This window comes from Lissotriton helveticus, chromosome 5_1 (assembly GCF_964261635.1).
Source record: "Lissotriton helveticus chromosome 5_1, aLisHel1.1, whole genome shotgun sequence".
NCBI classification, from domain to species: Eukaryota; Metazoa; Chordata; class Amphibia; order Caudata; family Salamandridae; genus Lissotriton; species Lissotriton helveticus.
Genome location: NC_136065.1, coordinates 1647117943 through 1647134779, shown reverse-complemented (window position 1 = coordinate 1647134779; position 16837 = coordinate 1647117943). Strand labels below are relative to the sequence as shown.

Sequence of the window (16837 nt, the reverse complement as noted above, 5' to 3'; positions counted from 1 at the left end):
TTTATGGTTCAATGGTTTTCATGAAGTCTTCTTGATACGATGAAAGCAGGAAAGGGAAGCTTGTCAATAAGCAAACTTAAGACAAGGTGTGACTCCTAGAAAGAATGACTTGGAAACAACATACAGAAACTCACATATAAAAAAGCCCTGATGAGGCTTGAACTCATGACCCCTGGTTTACAAGACCAGTGCTCTGCCACTGAGCTACAAGGCCAGCCTGCCTGCAGTATGTAAATCGCTTCATGTATTCTTACTGCGGTATGAAGATATCTATGATTTTGAGACTCTGTATGGAAATGCAGTTGCATTTGAATGTCTACATGCGTGCACAAATTGAAGAGCATGCTTAAGACACTTTTCTTGGAAGTAGGAAAAACTCCATTTTGATTTGAGAACATAAGAGTATTCACATTTATGACCATACTGATAGCTCTAGTTAGTATGTCCACAATCAGTGACAGATAGAGAACTCACTTATTAGAAGTGATCTGTCTCTGTGGGGCAGACATATGTCAACAGTCATACACTTGAGATGGCTGAAACTTTAGGAGTAAGAGCTGCTTTCTTATCAGTCTATCTATCCAAACTGGTTAGAAGTAACCCTGGGCGTCCGAATCGGCAACGCCCACGGAGTAGGCGTAGTGTTGCCTTCTACGCATTTTGCGTAGACAGCGTAGCCGGCAACACTACGCCCACTCCGTGTGCATAGCCGATTCGGCCGCCACTCGCCTCCCTCCCGTCCTCCCCTACATACATTATTTAAGCAACTAACCTTATTAAAACTATTTTTAAAGCACTTACCATGTCCGGGGCTCTTCCGGGGCTCCCTCTTGGAATAGCGTCCCTTCCTGGATACCAATGCGCATGCGCGGCCTCCCGCGCATGCGCATTGGTATCCAGGACGACGCTATTCCAAGAGGGAGCCCCGGACGAGCTCCGGACACGGTAAGTGCTTTAAAATTGTTTTATTAAGGGTAGTTGCTTAAATAATGTATGTAGGGGAGAGCGGGAGGGAGGTGCGTAGTGGGGCTACGCGGAGTGCGGGAGTGGGCGTAGCTTCTCGCCCTCTCCGCGTAGCTCCGCGGAGCCCCACTACGCCCACTACGACCAGGGTTAGTTAGAAGGCCAGGAGTGAGGGAAAGGCAATCCTCTGGACACTTCATGAAAGATCTAATTTCAATTAAGCACAAAACACTTCCCTTAATTTGACATAATTGCCAAAATGGAATAGTCAGTTGGGCCCTTCTAGTGGATTATGGCTGTGTCTTGAAAGAGAGTGTAATTGTACTACGAGACATGCCCACCTTCAAAAGAGTGTCTGATGTCGTTCCGACGAAGGTGGGATTCGAACCCACGCGTGCAGAGCACAATGGATTAGCAGTCCATCGCCTTAACCACTCGGCCACCTCGTCTGCCTTAGGTGACTATGTTTCATTTTTTAGGAAATTCTTACGATGTGCTAATTACAAATAATCATAAGTTTCTCCTAGACTGTGTCAGAACTGGCAAATATATGTGGTGTTCAATAGACAGAGCACATGATATAGCAGAATTATCAAATCTGTTCCATTAGGACTGTAGTTTTTAATAGTCATGATAACATGCTAGCATGTGAGTCGATCTTGCACAGTGAATAAGGGAGCAGTGCCAGTATCTACTTGGTCAGCTCTAGATGGCTCAACAGGGGAGCTATGAGAACAGTGAGCTCCAGTGGCGCAATCGGTTAGCGCGCGGTACTTATACAGCAGTACTTGCATTGAGGCATGCCGAGGTTGTGAGTTCGAGCCTCACCTGGAGCAGCTTACTGGTTTTTCATAAACCATATCACTAAAAGTAAAGATTAAACTCAGGGGAAAGACGGCCCTTGCTAGAGAGTTTTTACTTCTTTTCAGGATCTGCGTGTCCGACTCTTCCAGGTGCAAATATCACAATCCTATTCGATGCTCCTTATAAACATTCCATGATGTGCCGTCTTGCATAGCATGCAAACACCACATCAGTGCATTTAAAAATACATTTGTAGAATAATAAATATGATGAAAACATTGTTGTCACGGGATAACCATATACTGAGGAGCTGCAAACAGTGCTGTATCAGCTACTTACAATAACATTTAACTGAAAGACATATCAAAAGAAGAGCGTCATCATATTAATGTTTCTAGTCAACATAAGAGTTGCACCATAGCAGCTTATGGTGCTTTCTGCTCAGATTGTGCCTCCAATCCCACATTGATTTTTTTTTATTCTTTGCAGTTTAAAAAAACAATTCATGCTCAAAGTTAACTTTTTAAAACCATTCAACCTAATATATTTATTTCTCTAACTTGTGAATGTGGTCCATGTTCTCTTTTCCTCATCCCCATCACGATACTCCTTTTCCCGAAATCAGGTTCACTTCTTTATCCAGCCCACCCATCCAAGGTCACCAAATCTATGAAGCGATTCTGCTTTTTCTCACATTCTCTCTATGTACAAGATACCTTGTATCATTTGAATGGACAGCAGGAGAGTCGGATATTTATGGTTAGTGGGGGTGGGGTTTTGAAGATTAACCTCATTTGACTAAGAGCCGGGGCATCTGGGAGGAAAAGTATTTTAAGGGGGATGAAGTTCACATCTCCTTGGTGAAATTTCTAGATCCTTATTTCATCCTTTCTGTGGATGCAGACTCAGTCGGAACAGAGGTCATAGTCCTCGCTCTGACTTTCAAAGGAACTTCAAATATGCATGGCTTATTTGGCTTTGCCCGGCAGGGCTTGCCCGGCGGGGTGAGAATGGCGTTTGTCAGGCGTTCGGAAGGGGTGAGGCGATAGTTTATGGTTCAATGGTTTTCATGAAGTCTTCTTGATACGATGAAAGCAGGAAAGGGAAGCTTGTCAATAAGCAAACTTAAGACAAGGTGTGACTCCTAGAAAGAATGACTTGGAAACAACATACAGAAACTCACATATAAAATGGCCCTGATGAGGCTTGAACTCATGACCCCTGGTTTACAAGACCAGTGCTCTGCCACTGAGCTACAAGGCCAGCCTGCCTGCAGTATGTAAATCGCTTCATGTATTCTTACTGCGGTATGAAGATATCTATGATTTTGAGACTCTGTATGGAAATGCAGTTGCATTTGAATGTCTACATGCGTGCACAAATTGAAGAGCATGCTTAAGACACTTTTCTTGGAAGTAGGAAAAACTCCATTTTGATTTGAGAACATAAGAGTATTCACATTTATGACCATACTGATAGCTCTAGTTAGTATGTCCACAATCAGTGACAGATAGAGAACTCACTTATTAGAAGTGATCTGTCTCTGTGGGGCAGACATATGTCAACAGTCATACACTTGAGATGGCTGAAACTTTAGGAGTAAGAGCTGCTTTCTTATCAGTCTATCTATCCAAACTGGTTAGAAGTAACCCTGGGCGTCCGAATCGGCAACGCCCACGGAGTAGGCGTAGTGTTGCCTTCTACGCATTTTGCGTAGACAGCGTAGCCGGCAACACTACGCCCACTCCGTGTGCGTAGCCGATTCGGCCGCCACCCGCCTCCCTCCCGTCCTCCCCTACATACATTATTTAAGCAACTAACCTTAATAAAACAATTTTTAAAGCACTTACCATGTCCGGGGCTCTTCCGGGGCTCCCTCTTGGAATAGCGTCCCTTCCTGGATACCAATGCGCATGCGCGGCCTCCCGCGCATGCGCATTGGTATCCAGGACGACGCTATTCCAAGAGGGAGCCCCGGACGAGCTCCGGACACGGTAAGTGCTTTAAAATTGTTTTATTAAGGGTAGTTGCTTAAATAATGTATGTAGGGGAGAGCGGGAGGGAGGTGCGTAGTGGGGCTACGCGGAGTGCGGGAGTGGGCGTAGCTTCTCGCCCTCTCCGCGTAGCTCTGCGGAGCCCCACTACGCCCACTACGACCAGGGTTAGTTAGAAGGCCAGGAGTGAGGGAAAGGCAATCCTCTGGACACTTCATGAAAGATCTAATTTCAATTAAGCACAAAACACTTCCCTTAATTTGACATAATTGCCAAAATGGAATAGTCAGTTGGGCCCTTCTAGTGGATTATGGCTGTGTCTTGAAAGAGAGTGTAATTGTACTACGAGACATGCCCACCTTCAAAAGAGTGTCTAATGGCGTTCCGACAAAGGTGGGATTCGAACCCACGCGTGCAGAGCACAATGGATTAGCAGTCCATCTCCTTAACCACTCGGCCACCTCGTCTGCCTTAGGTGACTATGTTTCATTTTTTAGGAAATTCTTACGATGTGCTAATTACAAATAATCATAAGTTTCTCCTAGACTGTGTCAGAACTGGCAAATATATGTGGTGTTCAATAGACAGAGCACATGATATAGCAGAATTATCAAATCTGTTCCATTAGGACTGTAGTTTTTAATAGTCATGATAACATGCTAGCATGTGAGTCGATCTTGCACAGTGAATAAGGGAGCAGTGCCAGTATCTACTTGGTCAGCTCTAGATGGCTCAACAGGGGAGGTATGAGAGCAGTGAGCTCCAGTGGCGCAATCGGTTAGCGCGTGGTACTTATACAGCAGTACTTGCATTGAGGCATGCCGAGGTTGTGAGTTCGAGCCTCACCTGGAGCAGCTTACTGGTTTTTCATAAACCATTTCACTAAAAGTAAAGATTAAACTCAGGGGAAAGACGGCCCTTGCTAGAGAGTTTTTACTTCTTTTCAGGATCTGCGTGTCCGACTCTTCCAGGTGCAAATATCACAATCCTATTCGATGCTCCTTATAAACATTCCATGATGTGCCGTCTTGCATAGCATGCAAACACCACATCAGTGCATTTAAAAATACATTTGTAGAATAATAAATATGATGAAAACATTGTTGTCACGGGATAACCATATACTGAGGAGCTGCAAACAGTGCTGTATCAGCTACTTACAATAACATTTAACTGAAAGACATATCAAAAGAAGAGCGTCATCATATTAATGTTTCTAGTCAACATAAGAGTTGCACCATAGCAGCTTATGGTGCTTTCTGCTCAGATTGTGCCTCCAATCCCACATTGATTTTTTTTTATTCTTTGCAGTTTAAAAAAACAATTCATGCTCAAAGTTAACTTTTTAAAACCATTCAACCTAATATATTTATTTCTCTAACTTGTGAATGTGGTCCATGTTCTCTTTTCCTCATCCCCATCACGATACTCCTTTTCCCGAAATCAGGTTCACTTCTTTATCCAGCCCACCCATCCAAGGTCACCAAATCTATGAAGCGATTCTGCTTTTTCTCACATTCTCTCTATGTACAAGATACCTTGTATCATTTGAATGGACAGCAGGAGAGTCGGATATTTATGGTTAGTGGGGGTGGGGTTTTGAAGATTAACCTCATTTGGCTAAGAGCCGGGGCATCTGGGAGGAAAAGTATTTTAAGGGGGATGAAGTTCACATCTCCTTGGTGAAATTTCTAGATCCTTATTTCATCCTTTCTGTGGATGCAGACTCAGTCGGAACAGAGGTCATAGTCCTCGCTCTGACTTTCAAAGGAACTTCAAATATGCATGGCTTATTTGGCTTTGCCCGGCAGGGCTTGCCCGGCGGGGTGAGAATGGCGTTTGTCAGGCGTTCGGAAGGGGTGAGGCGATAGTTTATGGTTCAATGGTTTTCATGAAGTCTTCTTGATACGATGAAAGCAGGAAAGGGAAGCTTGTCAATAAGCAAACTTAAGACAAGGTGTGACTCCTAGAAAGAATGACTTGGAAACAACATACAGAAACTCACATATAAAAAGGCCCTGATGAGGCTTGAACTCATGACCCCTGGTTTACAAGACCAGTGCTCTGCCACTGAGCTACAAGGCCAGCCTGCCTGCAGTATGTAAATCGCTTCATGTATTCTTACTGCGGTATGAAGATATCTATGATTTTGAGACTCTGTATGGAAATGCAGTTGCATTTGAATGTCTACATGCGTGCACAAATTGAAGAGCATGCTTAAGACACTTTTCTTGGAAGTAGGAAAAACTCCATTTTGATTTGAGAACATAAGAGTATTCACATTTATGACCATACTGATAGCTCTAGTTAGTATGTCCACAATCAGTGACAGATAGAGAACTCACTTATTAGAAGTGATCTGTCTCTGTGGGGCAGACATATGTCAACAGTCATACACTTGAGATGGCTGAAACTTTAGGAGTAAGAGCTGCTTTCTTATCAGTCTATCTATCCAAACTGGTTAGAAGTAACCCTGGGCGTCCGAATCGGCTACGCCCACGGAGTAGGCGTAGTGTTGCCTTCTACGCATTTTGCGTAGACAGCGTAGCCGGCAACACTACGCCCACTCCGTGTGCGTAGCCGATTCGGCCGCCACCCGCCTCCCTCTCGCCCTCCCCTACATACATTATTTAAGCAACTAACCTTAATAAAACAATTTTTAAAGCACTTACCATGTCCGGGGCTCTTCCGGGGCTCCCTCTTGGAATAGCGTCCCTTCCTGGATACCAATGCGCATGCGCGGCCTCCCGCGCATGCGCATTGGTATCCAGGACGACGCTATTCCAAGATGGAGCCCCGGACGAGCCCCGGACACGGTAAGTGCTTTAAAATTGTTTTATTAAGGGTAGTTGCTTAAATAATGTATGTAGGGGAGAGCGGGAGGGAGGTGCGTAGTGGGGCTAGGCGGAGTGCGGGAGTGGGCGTAGCTTCTCGCCCACTCCGCGTAGCTCCGCGGAGCCCCACTACGCCCACTACGACCAGGGTTAGTTAGAAGGCCAGGAGTGAGGGAAAGGCAATCCTCTGGACACTTCATGAAAGATCTAATTTCAATTAAGCACAAAACACTTCCCTTAATTTGACATAATTGCCAAAATGGAATAGTCAGTTGGGCCCTTCTAGTGGATTATGGCTGTGTCTTGAAAGAGAGTGTAATTGTACTACGAGACATGCCCACCTTCAAAAGAGTGTCTGATGGCGTTCCGACGAAGGTGGGATTCGAACCCACGCGTGCAGAGCACAATGGATTAGCAGTCCATCGCCTTAACCACTCGGCCACCTCGTCTGCCTTAGGTGACTATGTTTCATTTTTTAGGAAATTCTTATGATGTGCTAATTACAAATAATCATAAGTTTCTCCTAGACTGTGTCAGAATTGGCAAATATATGTGGTGTTCAATAGACAGAGCACATGATATAGCAGAATTATCAAATCTGTTCCATTAGGACTGTAGTTTTTAATAGTCATGATAACATGCTAGCATGTGAGTCGATCTTGCACAGTGAATAAGGGAGCAGTGCCAGTATCTACTTGGTCAGCTCTAGATGGCTCAACTGGGGAGGTATGAGAACAGTGAGCTCCAGTGGCGCAATCGGTTAGCGCGCGGTACTTATACAGCAGTACTTGCATTGAGGCATGCCGAGGTTGTGAGTTCGAGCCTCACCTGGAGCAGCTTACTGGTTTTTCATAAACCATTTCACTAAAAGTTAAGAATAAACTCAGGGTAAAGACGGCCCTTGCTAGAGAGTTTTTACTTCTTTTCAGGATCTGCGTGTCCGACTCTTCCAGGTGCAAATATCACAATCCTATTCGATGCTCCTTATAAACATTCCATGATGTGCAGTCTTGCATAGCATGCAAACACCACATCAGTGCATTTAAAAATACATTTGTAGAATAATAAATATGATGAAAACATTGTTGTCACGGGATAACCATATACTGAGGAGCTGCAAACAGTGCTGTATCAGCTACTTACAATAACATTTAACTGAAAGACATATCAAAAGAAGAGCGTCATCATATTAATGTTTCTAGTCAACATAAGAGTTGCACCATAGCAGCTTATGGTGCTTTCTGCTCAGATTGTGCCTCCAATCCCACATTGATTTTTTTTTATTCTTTGCAGTTTAAAAAAACAATTCATGCTCAAAGTTAACTTTTTAAAACCATTCAACCTAATATATTTATTTCTCTAACTTGTGAATGTGGTCCATGTTCTCTTTTCCTCATCCCCATCACGATACTCCTTTTCCCGAAATCAGGTTCACTTCTTTATCCAGCCCACCCATCCAAGGTCACCAAATCTATGAAGCGATTCTGCTTTTTCTCACATTCTCTCTATGTACAAGATACCTTGTATCATTTGAATGGACAGCAGGAGAGTCGGATATTTATGGTTAGTGGGGGTGGGGTTTTGAAGATTAACCTCATTTGACTAAGAGCCGGGGCATCTGGGAGGAAAAGTATTTTAAGGGGGATGAAGTTCACATCTCCTTGCTGAAATTTCTAGATCCTTATTTCATCCTTTCTGTGGATGCAGACTCAGTCGGAACAGAGGTCATAGTCCTCGCTCTGACTTTCAAAGGAACTTCAAATATGCATGGCTTATTTGGCTTTGCCCGGCGGGGTGAGAATGGCGTTTGTCAGGCGTTCGTCAGGCGATCGGAAGGGGTGAGGCGATAGTTTATGGTTCAATGGTTTTCATGAAGTCTTCTTGATACGATGAAAGCAGGAAAGGGAAGCTTGTCAATAAGCAAACTTAAGACAAGGTGTGACTCCTAGAAAGAATGACTTGGAAACAACATACAGAAACTCACATATAAAAAGGCCCTGATGAGGCTTGAACTCATGACCCCTGGTTTACAAGACCAGTGCTCTGCCACTGAGCTACAAGGCCAGCCTGCCTGCAGTATGTAAATCGCTTCATGTATTCTTACTGCGGTATGAAGATATCTATGATTTTGAGACTCTGTATGGAAATGCAGTTGCATTTGAATGTCTACATGCGTGCACAAATTGAAGAGCATGCTTAAGACACTTTTCTTGGAAGTAGGAAAAACTCCATTTTGATTTGAGAACATAAGAGTATTCACATTTATGACCATACTGATAGCTCTAGTTAGTATGTCCACAATCAGTGACAGATAGAGAACTCACTTATTAGAAGTGATCTGTCTCTGTGGGGCAGACATATGTCAACAGTCATACACTTGAGATGGCTGAAACTTTAGGAGTAAGAGCTGCTTTCTTATCAGTCTATCTATCCAAACTGGTTAGAAGTAACCCTGGGTGTCCGAATCGGCTACGCCCACGGAGTAGGCGTAGTGTTGCCTTCTACGCATTTTGCGTAGACAGCGTAGCCGGCAACACTACGCCCACTCCGTGTGCATAGCCGATTCGGCCGCCACCCGCCTCCCTCCCACCCTCCCCTACATACATTATTTAAGCAACTAACCTTAATAAAACAATTTTTAAAGCACTTACCATGTCCGGGGCTCTTCCGGGGCTCCCTCTTGGAATAGCGTCCCTTCCTGGATACCAATGCGCATGCGCGGCCTCCCGCGCATGCGCATTGGTATCCAGGACGACGCTATTCCAAGAGGGAGCCCCGGACGAGCTCCGGACACGGTAAGTGCTTTAAAATTGTTTTATTAAGGGTAGTTGCTTAAATAATGTATGTAGGGGAGAGCGGGAGGGAGGTGCGTAGTGGGGCTACGCGGAGTGCGGGAGTGGGCGTAGCTTCTCGCCCTCTCCGCGTAGCTCCGCGGAGCCCCACTACGCCCACTACGACCAGGGTTAGTTAGAAGGCCAGGAGTGAGGGAAAGGCAATCCTCTGGACACTTCATGAAAGATCTAATTTCAATTAAGCACAAAACACTTCCCTTAATTTGACATAATTGCCAAAATGGAATAGTCAGTTGGGCCCTTCTAGTGGATTATGGCTGTGTCTTGAAAGAGAGTGTAATTGTACTACGAGACATGCCCACCTTCAAAAGAGTGTCTGATGGCGTTCCGACGAAGGTGGGATTCGAACCCACGCATGCAGAGCACAATGGATTAGCAGTCCATCGCCTTAACCACTCGGCCACCTCGTCTGCCTTAGGTGACTATGTTTCATTTTTTAGGAAATTCTTACGATGTGCTAATTACAAATAATCATAAGTTTCTCCTAGACTGTGTCAGAACTGGCAAATATATGTGGTGTTCAATAGACAGAGCACATGATATAGCAGAATTATCAAATCTGTTCCATTAGGACTGTAGTTTTTAATAGTCATGATAACATGCTAGCATGTGAGTCGATCTTGCACAGTGAATAAGGGAGCAGTGCCAGTATCTACTTGGTCAGCTCTAGATGGCTCAACTGGGGAGGTATGTTAACAGTGAGCTCCAGTGGCGCAATCGGTTAGCGCGAAGTACTTATACAACAGTACTTGCATTGAGGCATGCCGAGGTTGTGAGTTCGAGCTTCACCTGGAGCAGCTTACTGGTTTTTCATAAACCATTTCACTAAAAGTAAAGAATAAACTCAGGGGAAAGACGGCCCTTGCTAGAGAGTTTTTACTTCTTTTCAGGATCTGCGTGTCCGACTCTTCCAGGTGCAAATATCACAATCCTATTCGATGCTCCTTATAAACATTCCATGATGTGCCGTCTTGCATAGCATGCAAACACCACATCAGTGCATTTAAAAATACATTTGTAGAATAATAAATATGATGAAAACATTGTTGTCACGGGATAACCATATACTGAGGAGCTGCAAACAGTGCTGTATCAGCTACTTACAATAAAATTTAACTGAAAGACATATCAAAAGAAGAGCGTCATCATATTAATGTTTCTAGTCAACATAAGAGTTGCACCATAGCAGCTTATGGTGCTTTCTGCTCAGATTGTGCCTCCAATCCCACATTGATTTTTTTTATTCTTTGCAGTTTAAAAAAACAATTCATGCTCAAAGTTAACTTTTTAAAACCATTCAACCTAATATATTTATTTCTCTAACTTGTGAATGTGGTACATGTTCTCTTTTCCTCATCCCCATCACGATACTCCTTTTCCCGAAATCAGGTTCACTTCTTTATCCAGCCCACCCATCCAAGGTCACCAAATCTATGAAGCGATTCTGCTTTTTCTCACATTCTCTCTATGTACAAGATACCTTGTATCATTTGAATGGACAGCAGGAGAGTCGGATATTTATGGTTAGTGGGGGTGGGGTTTTGAAGATTAACCTCATTTGACTAAGAGCCGGGGCATCTGGGAGGAAAAGTATTTTAAGGGGGATGAAGTTCACATCTCCTTGGTGAAATTTCTAGATCCTTATTTCATCCTTTCTGTGGATGCAGACTCAGTCGGAACAGAGGTCATAGTCCTCGCTCTGACTTTCAAAGGAACTTCAAATATGCATGGCGTTTGTCAGGCGTTGTCAGGCGTTCGTCAGGCGATCGGAAGGGGTGAGGCGATAGTTTATGGTTCAATGGTTTTCATGAAGTCTTCTTGATACGATGAAAGCAGGAAAGGGAAGCTTGTCAATAAGCAAACTTAAGACAAGGTGTGACTCCTAGAAAGAATGACTTGGAAACAACATACAGAAACTCACATATAAAAAGGCCGTGATGAGGCTTGAACTCATGACCCCTGGTTTACAAGACCAGTGCTCTGCCACTGAGCTACAAGGCCAGCCTGCTTGCAGTATGTAAATCGCTTCATGTATTCTTACTGCGGTATGAAGATATCTATGATTTTGAGACTCTGTATGGAAATGCAGTTGCATTTGAATGTCTACATGCGTGCACAAATTGAAGAGCATGCTTAAGACACTTTTCTTGGAAGTAGGAAAAACTCCATTTTGATTTGAGAACATAAGAGTATTCACATTTATGACCATACTGATAGCTCTAGTTAGTATGTCCACAATCAGTGACAGATAGAGAACTCACTTATTAGAAGTGATCTGTCTCTGTGGGGCAGACATATGTCAACAGTCATACACTTGAGATGGCTGAAACTTTAGGAGTAAGAGCTGCTTTCTTATCAGTCTATCTATCCAAACTGGTTAGAAGTAACCCTGGGTGTCCGAATCGGCTACGCCCACGGAGTAGGCGTAGTGTTGCCTTCTACGCATTTTGCGTAGACAGCGTAGCCGGCAACACTACGCCCACTCCGTGTGCGTAGCCAATTCGGCCGCCACCCGCCTCCCTCCCGCCCTCCCCTACATACATTATTTAAGCAACTAACCTTAATAAAACAATTTTTAAAGCACTTACCATGTCCGGGGCTCTTCCGGGGCTCCCTCTTGGAATAGCGTCCCTTCCTGGATACCAATGCGCATGCGCGGCCTCCCGCGCATGCGCATTGGTATCCAGGACAACGCTATTCCAAGATGGAGCCCCGGACGAGCCCCGGACACGGTAAGTGCTTTAAAATTGTTTTATTAAGGGTAGTTGCTTAAATAATGTATGTAGGGGAGAGCGGGAGGGAGGTGCGTAGTGGGGCTACGCGGAGTGCGGGAGTGGGCGTAGCTTCTCGCCCACTCCGCGTAGCTCCGCGGAGCCCCACTACGCCCACTACGACCAGGGTTAGTTAGAAGGCCAGGAGTGAGGGAAAGGCAATCCTCTGGACACTTCATGAAAGATCTAATTTCAATTAAGCACAAAACACTTCCCTTAATTTGACATAATTGCCAAAATGGAATAGTCAGTTGGGCCCTTCTAGTGGATTATGGCTGTGTCTTGAAAGAGAGTGTAATTGTACTACGAGACATGCCCACCTTCAAAAGAGTGTCTGATGGCGTTCCGACGAAGGTGGGATTCGAACCCACGCGTGCAGAGCACAATGGATTAGCAGTCCATCGCCTTAACCACTCGGCCACCTCGTCTGCCTTAGGTGACTATGTTTCATTTTTTAGGAAATTCTTACGATGTGCTAATTACAAATAATCATAAGTTTCTCCTAGACTGTGTCAGAACTGGCAAATATATGTGGTGTTCAATAGACAGAGCACATGATATAGCAGAATTATCAAATCTGTTCCATTAGGACTGTAGTTTTTAATAGTCATGATAACATGCTGGCATGTGAGTCGATCTTGCACAGTGAATAAGGGAGCAGTGCCAGTATCTACTTGGTCAGCTCTAGATGGCTCAACTGGGGAGGTATGAGAACAGTGAGCTCCAGTGGCGCAATCGGTTAGCGCACGATACTTATACAGCAGTACTTGCATTGAGGCATGCCGAGGTTGTGAGTTTGAGCCTCACCTGGAGCAGCTTACTGGTTTTTCATAAACCATTTCACTAAAAGTAAAGAATAAACTCAGGGGAAAGACGGCCCTTGCTAGAGAGTTTTTACTTCTTTTCAGGATCTGCGTGTCCGACTCTTCCAGGTGCAAATATCACAATCCTATTCGATGCTCCTTATAAACATTCCATGATGTGCCGTCTTGCATAGCATGCAAACACCACATCAGTGCATTTAAAAATACATTTGTAGAATAATAAATATGATGAAAACATTGTTGTCACGGGATAACCATATACTGAGGAGCTGCAAACAGTGCTGTATCAGCTACCTACAATAAAATTTAACTGAAAGATATATCAAAAGAAGAGCGTCATCATATTAATGTTTCTAGTCAACATAAGAGTTGCACCATAGCAGCTTATGGTGCTTTCTGCTCAGATTGTGCCTCCAATCCCACATTGATTTTTTTTTATTCTTTGCAGTTTAAAAAAACAATTCATGCTCAAAGTTAACTTTTTAAAACCATTCAACCTAATATATTTATTTCTCTAACTTGTGAATGTGGTACATGTTCTCTTTTCCTCATCCCCATCACGATACTCCTTTTCCCGAAATCAGGTTCACTTCTTTATCCAGCCCACCCATCCAAGGTCACCAAATCTATGAAACGATTCTGCTTTTTCTCACATTCTCTCTATGTACAAGATACCTTGTATCATTTGAATGGACAGCAGGAGAGTCGGATATTTATGGTTAGTGGGGGTGGGGTTTTGAAGATTAACCTCATTTGACTAAGAGCCGGGGCATCTGGGAGGAAAAGTATTTTAAGGGGGATGAAGTTCACATCTCCTTGGTGAAATTTCTAGATCCTTATTTCATCCTTTCTGTGGATGCAGACTCAGTCGGAACAGAGGTCATAGTCCTCGCTCTGACTTTCAAAGGAACTTCAAATATGCATGGCGTTTGTCAGGCGTTCGTCAGGCGATCGGAAGGGGTGAGGCGATAGTTTATGGTTCAATGGTTTTCATGAAGTCTTCTTGATACGATGAAAGCAGGAAAGGGAAGCTTGTCAATAAGCAAACTTAAGACAAGGTGTGACTCCTAGAAAGAATGACTTGGAAACAACATACAGAAACTCACATATAAAAAGGCCCTGATGAGGCTTGAACTCATGACCCCTGGTTTACAAGACCAGTGCTCTGCCACTGAGCTACAAGGCCTGCCTGCCTGCAGTATGTATATCGCTTCATGTATTCTTACTGCGGTATGAAGATATCTATGATTTTGAGACTCTGTATGGAAATGCAGTTGCATTTGAATGTCTACATGCGTGCACAAATTGAAGAGCATGCTTAAGACACTTTTCTTGGAAGTAGGAAAAACTCCATTTTGATTTGAGAACATAAGAGTATTCACATTTATGAATCAACAAAAGGAGAGATAGGGTTATAGGGCACTCTTAGACCCCAGTCAGTTATCAGATAAACAAAAGAAGAGTGTCCCTCAGAGAAGCGTTGTAGCACGTAAGATTCGAGGCCAGTTGTAAGTGGTCAGATGCACAGACCAATTTCACGAAAAAATACAAGATTTTTTCAAGAAACCCTCACTCACCCTAGTGGTGACATGCTTCATCATCGGGTCCACCGGGAGAGATCGAATACCTCCCCGGTGTGCTGCGACGCCAGGAGACTGCGGAGCAGGTTCTTGTGAGGGTAAAGTGTGAAAAAAGTTAAGTGAATTTAAAAATGTCCAGGGTTGTACCAAAAAATCATTTATTGGCTGGTCAACCTGACATATTAAAAATTAACTATGTGTAGGGAGAACTAACCAAATAGAATATACTTGTGTTTCCCTATTAAAGAGGGGTCAACATGTTTCTGCCCGTGGTATGTGTGACTTTACAGGGCTTTCTTCAGGACCAGTTTGTGAGTGTCACCTTAACAGGTGTGGGCGCGCTAAGGCCCACCCTGCCAAAGGCGGTGAAAGTTAAAAATAGCACTATGTATAAAAAAGGTGCATTAAAAGAAACAAACTAATAAGTCTGGGGAATTACCTCTGTTACGAGGAACCTAGAAGTCTGTGGACAGATGGTGAGACAAACAGACAAATAAACAAACAAATAACATAGAATCAATCAATATTGATCATTTTGCATGGCAATTGATGCAACTTGGTGGCGTGATACGTGCTGGCATACCTATCAAAGGCCGTGGCCGAGATGCATGGGAAGTAAAGAAAAAGTTGTGCCACAAGCCGGAGTGGTGGGCCTCAACTAGCGCTGAGAAGTGTAGTCCTCTATTCACATTTATGACCATACTGATAGCTCTAGTTAGTATGTCCGCAATCAGTGACAGATAGAGAACTCACTTATTAGAAGTGATCTGTCTCTGTGGGGCAGACATATGTCAACAGTCATACACTTGAGATGGCTGAAACTTTAGCAGTAAGAGCTGCTTTCTTATCAGTCTATCTATCCAAACTGGTTAGAAGTAACCCTGTGCGTCCGAATCGGCTACGCCCACGGAGTAGGCGTAGTGTTGCCTTCTAAGCATTTTGCGTAGACAGCATAGCCGGCAACACTACGCCCACTCCGTGTGCGTAGCCGAGTCGGCCGCCACCCGCCTCCCTCCCGCCCTCCCCTACATACATTATTTAAGCAACTAACCTTAATAAAACAATTTTTAAAGCACTTACCATGTCCGGGGCTCCTCCGGGGCTCCCTCTTGGAATAGCGTCCCTTCCTGGATACCAATGCGCATGCGCGGCCGCCCGCGCATGCGCATTGGTAGCCAGGACAACGCTATTCCTAGAGGGAGCCCCGGACGAGCCACGGACACGGTAAGTGCTTTAAAATTGTTTTATTAAGGGTAGTTGCTTAAATAATGTATGTAGGGGAGAGCGGGAGGGAGGTGCGTAGTGGGGCTACGCGGAGTGCGGGAGTGGGCGTAGCTTCTCGCCCACTCCGCGTAACTCCGCGGAGCCCCACTACGCCCACTACGCCCAGGGTTAGTTAGAAGGCCAGGAGTGAGGGAAAGGCAATCCTCTGGACACTTCATGAAAGATCTAATTTCAATTAAGCACAAAACACTTCCCTTAATTTGACATAATTGCCAAAATGGAATAGTCAGTTGGGCCCTTCTAGTGGATTATGGCTGTGTCTTGAAAGAGAGTGTAATTGTACTACGAGACATGCCCACCTTCAAAAGAGTGTCTGATGGCGTTCCGACAAAGGTGGGATTCGAACCCACGCGTGCAGAGCACAATGGATTAGCAGTCCATCGCCTTAACCACTCGGCCACCTCGTCTGCCTTAGGTGACTATGTTTCATTTTTTAGGAAATTCTTACGATGTGCTAATTACAAATAATCATAAGTTTCTCCTAGACTGTGTCAGAACTGGCAAATATATGTGGTGTTCAATAGACAGAGCACATGATATAGCAGAATTATCGAATCTGTTCCATTAGGACTGTAGTTTTTAATAGTCATGATAACATGCTAGCATGTGAGTCGATCTTGCACAGTGAATAAGGGAGCAGTGCCAGTATCTACTTGGTCAGCTCTAGATGGCTCAACTGGGGAGGTATGAGAACAGTGAGCTCCAGTGGCGCAATCGGTTAGCGCGCGGTACTTATACAGCAGTACTTGCATTGAGGCATGCCAAGGTTGTGAGTTCGAGCCTCACCTGGAGCAGCTTACTGGTTTTTCATAAACCATTTCACTAAAAGTAAAGATTAAACTCAGGGGAAAGACGGCCCTTGCTAGAGAGTTTTTACTTCTTTTCAGGATCTGCGTGTCCGACTCTTCCAGGTGCAAATATCACAATCCTA

At 44.2% G+C, this 16837-nt stretch overlaps 17 non-coding genes across 17 annotated transcripts; 5 read left to right on the top strand and 12 right to left on the bottom strand.

The window, feature by feature from the left end:
* Window positions 1-142: 142 nt before the first annotated feature.
* On the bottom strand, window positions 143-214 carry TRNAT-UGU (transfer RNA threonine (anticodon UGU)). Its single transcript has one exon. It is a non-coding gene; the product is annotated as a tRNA-Thr (tRNA).
* A 1116-nt stretch (window positions 215-1330) lies between these two features.
* Window positions 1331-1412, bottom strand: TRNAS-GCU (transfer RNA serine (anticodon GCU)). The gene has a single exon. It is a non-coding gene; the product is annotated as a tRNA-Ser (tRNA).
* A 292-nt stretch (window positions 1413-1704) lies between these two features.
* TRNAI-UAU (transfer RNA isoleucine (anticodon UAU)) lies at window positions 1705-1799 on the top strand. The gene is made up of 2 exons: window positions 1705-1742; window positions 1764-1799. It is a non-coding gene; the product is annotated as a tRNA-Ile (tRNA).
* A 1159-nt stretch (window positions 1800-2958) lies between these two features.
* On the bottom strand, window positions 2959-3030 carry TRNAT-UGU (transfer RNA threonine (anticodon UGU)). The gene has a single exon. It is a non-coding gene; the product is annotated as a tRNA-Thr (tRNA).
* A 1116-nt stretch (window positions 3031-4146) lies between these two features.
* On the bottom strand, window positions 4147-4228 carry TRNAS-GCU (transfer RNA serine (anticodon GCU)). Its single transcript has one exon. It is a non-coding gene; the product is annotated as a tRNA-Ser (tRNA).
* A 292-nt stretch (window positions 4229-4520) lies between these two features.
* TRNAI-UAU (transfer RNA isoleucine (anticodon UAU)) lies at window positions 4521-4615 on the top strand. The gene is made up of 2 exons: window positions 4521-4558; window positions 4580-4615. It is a non-coding gene; the product is annotated as a tRNA-Ile (tRNA).
* A 1159-nt stretch (window positions 4616-5774) lies between these two features.
* Window positions 5775-5846, bottom strand: TRNAT-UGU (transfer RNA threonine (anticodon UGU)). Its single transcript has one exon. It is a non-coding gene; the product is annotated as a tRNA-Thr (tRNA).
* Window positions 5847-6962: 1116 nt separating this feature from the next.
* On the bottom strand, window positions 6963-7044 carry TRNAS-GCU (transfer RNA serine (anticodon GCU)). Its single transcript has one exon. It is a non-coding gene; the product is annotated as a tRNA-Ser (tRNA).
* Window positions 7045-7336: 292 nt separating this feature from the next.
* On the top strand, window positions 7337-7431 carry TRNAI-UAU (transfer RNA isoleucine (anticodon UAU)). The gene is made up of 2 exons: window positions 7337-7374; window positions 7396-7431. It is a non-coding gene; the product is annotated as a tRNA-Ile (tRNA).
* Window positions 7432-8587: 1156 nt separating this feature from the next.
* Window positions 8588-8659, bottom strand: TRNAT-UGU (transfer RNA threonine (anticodon UGU)). Its single transcript has one exon. It is a non-coding gene; the product is annotated as a tRNA-Thr (tRNA).
* Window positions 8660-9775: 1116 nt separating this feature from the next.
* TRNAS-GCU (transfer RNA serine (anticodon GCU)) lies at window positions 9776-9857 on the bottom strand. Its single transcript has one exon. It is a non-coding gene; the product is annotated as a tRNA-Ser (tRNA).
* A 1519-nt stretch (window positions 9858-11376) lies between these two features.
* On the bottom strand, window positions 11377-11448 carry TRNAT-UGU (transfer RNA threonine (anticodon UGU)). Its single transcript has one exon. It is a non-coding gene; the product is annotated as a tRNA-Thr (tRNA).
* A 1116-nt stretch (window positions 11449-12564) lies between these two features.
* Window positions 12565-12646, bottom strand: TRNAS-GCU (transfer RNA serine (anticodon GCU)). The gene has a single exon. It is a non-coding gene; the product is annotated as a tRNA-Ser (tRNA).
* Window positions 12647-12938: 292 nt separating this feature from the next.
* TRNAI-UAU (transfer RNA isoleucine (anticodon UAU)) lies at window positions 12939-13033 on the top strand. Its single transcript has 2 exons — window positions 12939-12976; window positions 12998-13033. It is a non-coding gene; the product is annotated as a tRNA-Ile (tRNA).
* Window positions 13034-14156: 1123 nt separating this feature from the next.
* Window positions 14157-14228, bottom strand: TRNAT-UGU (transfer RNA threonine (anticodon UGU)). Its single transcript has one exon. It is a non-coding gene; the product is annotated as a tRNA-Thr (tRNA).
* A 2003-nt stretch (window positions 14229-16231) lies between these two features.
* TRNAS-GCU (transfer RNA serine (anticodon GCU)) lies at window positions 16232-16313 on the bottom strand. Its single transcript has one exon. It is a non-coding gene; the product is annotated as a tRNA-Ser (tRNA).
* A 292-nt stretch (window positions 16314-16605) lies between these two features.
* On the top strand, window positions 16606-16700 carry TRNAI-UAU (transfer RNA isoleucine (anticodon UAU)). The gene is made up of 2 exons: window positions 16606-16643; window positions 16665-16700. It is a non-coding gene; the product is annotated as a tRNA-Ile (tRNA).
* The last annotated feature ends 137 nt before the right edge of the window (window positions 16701-16837 follow it).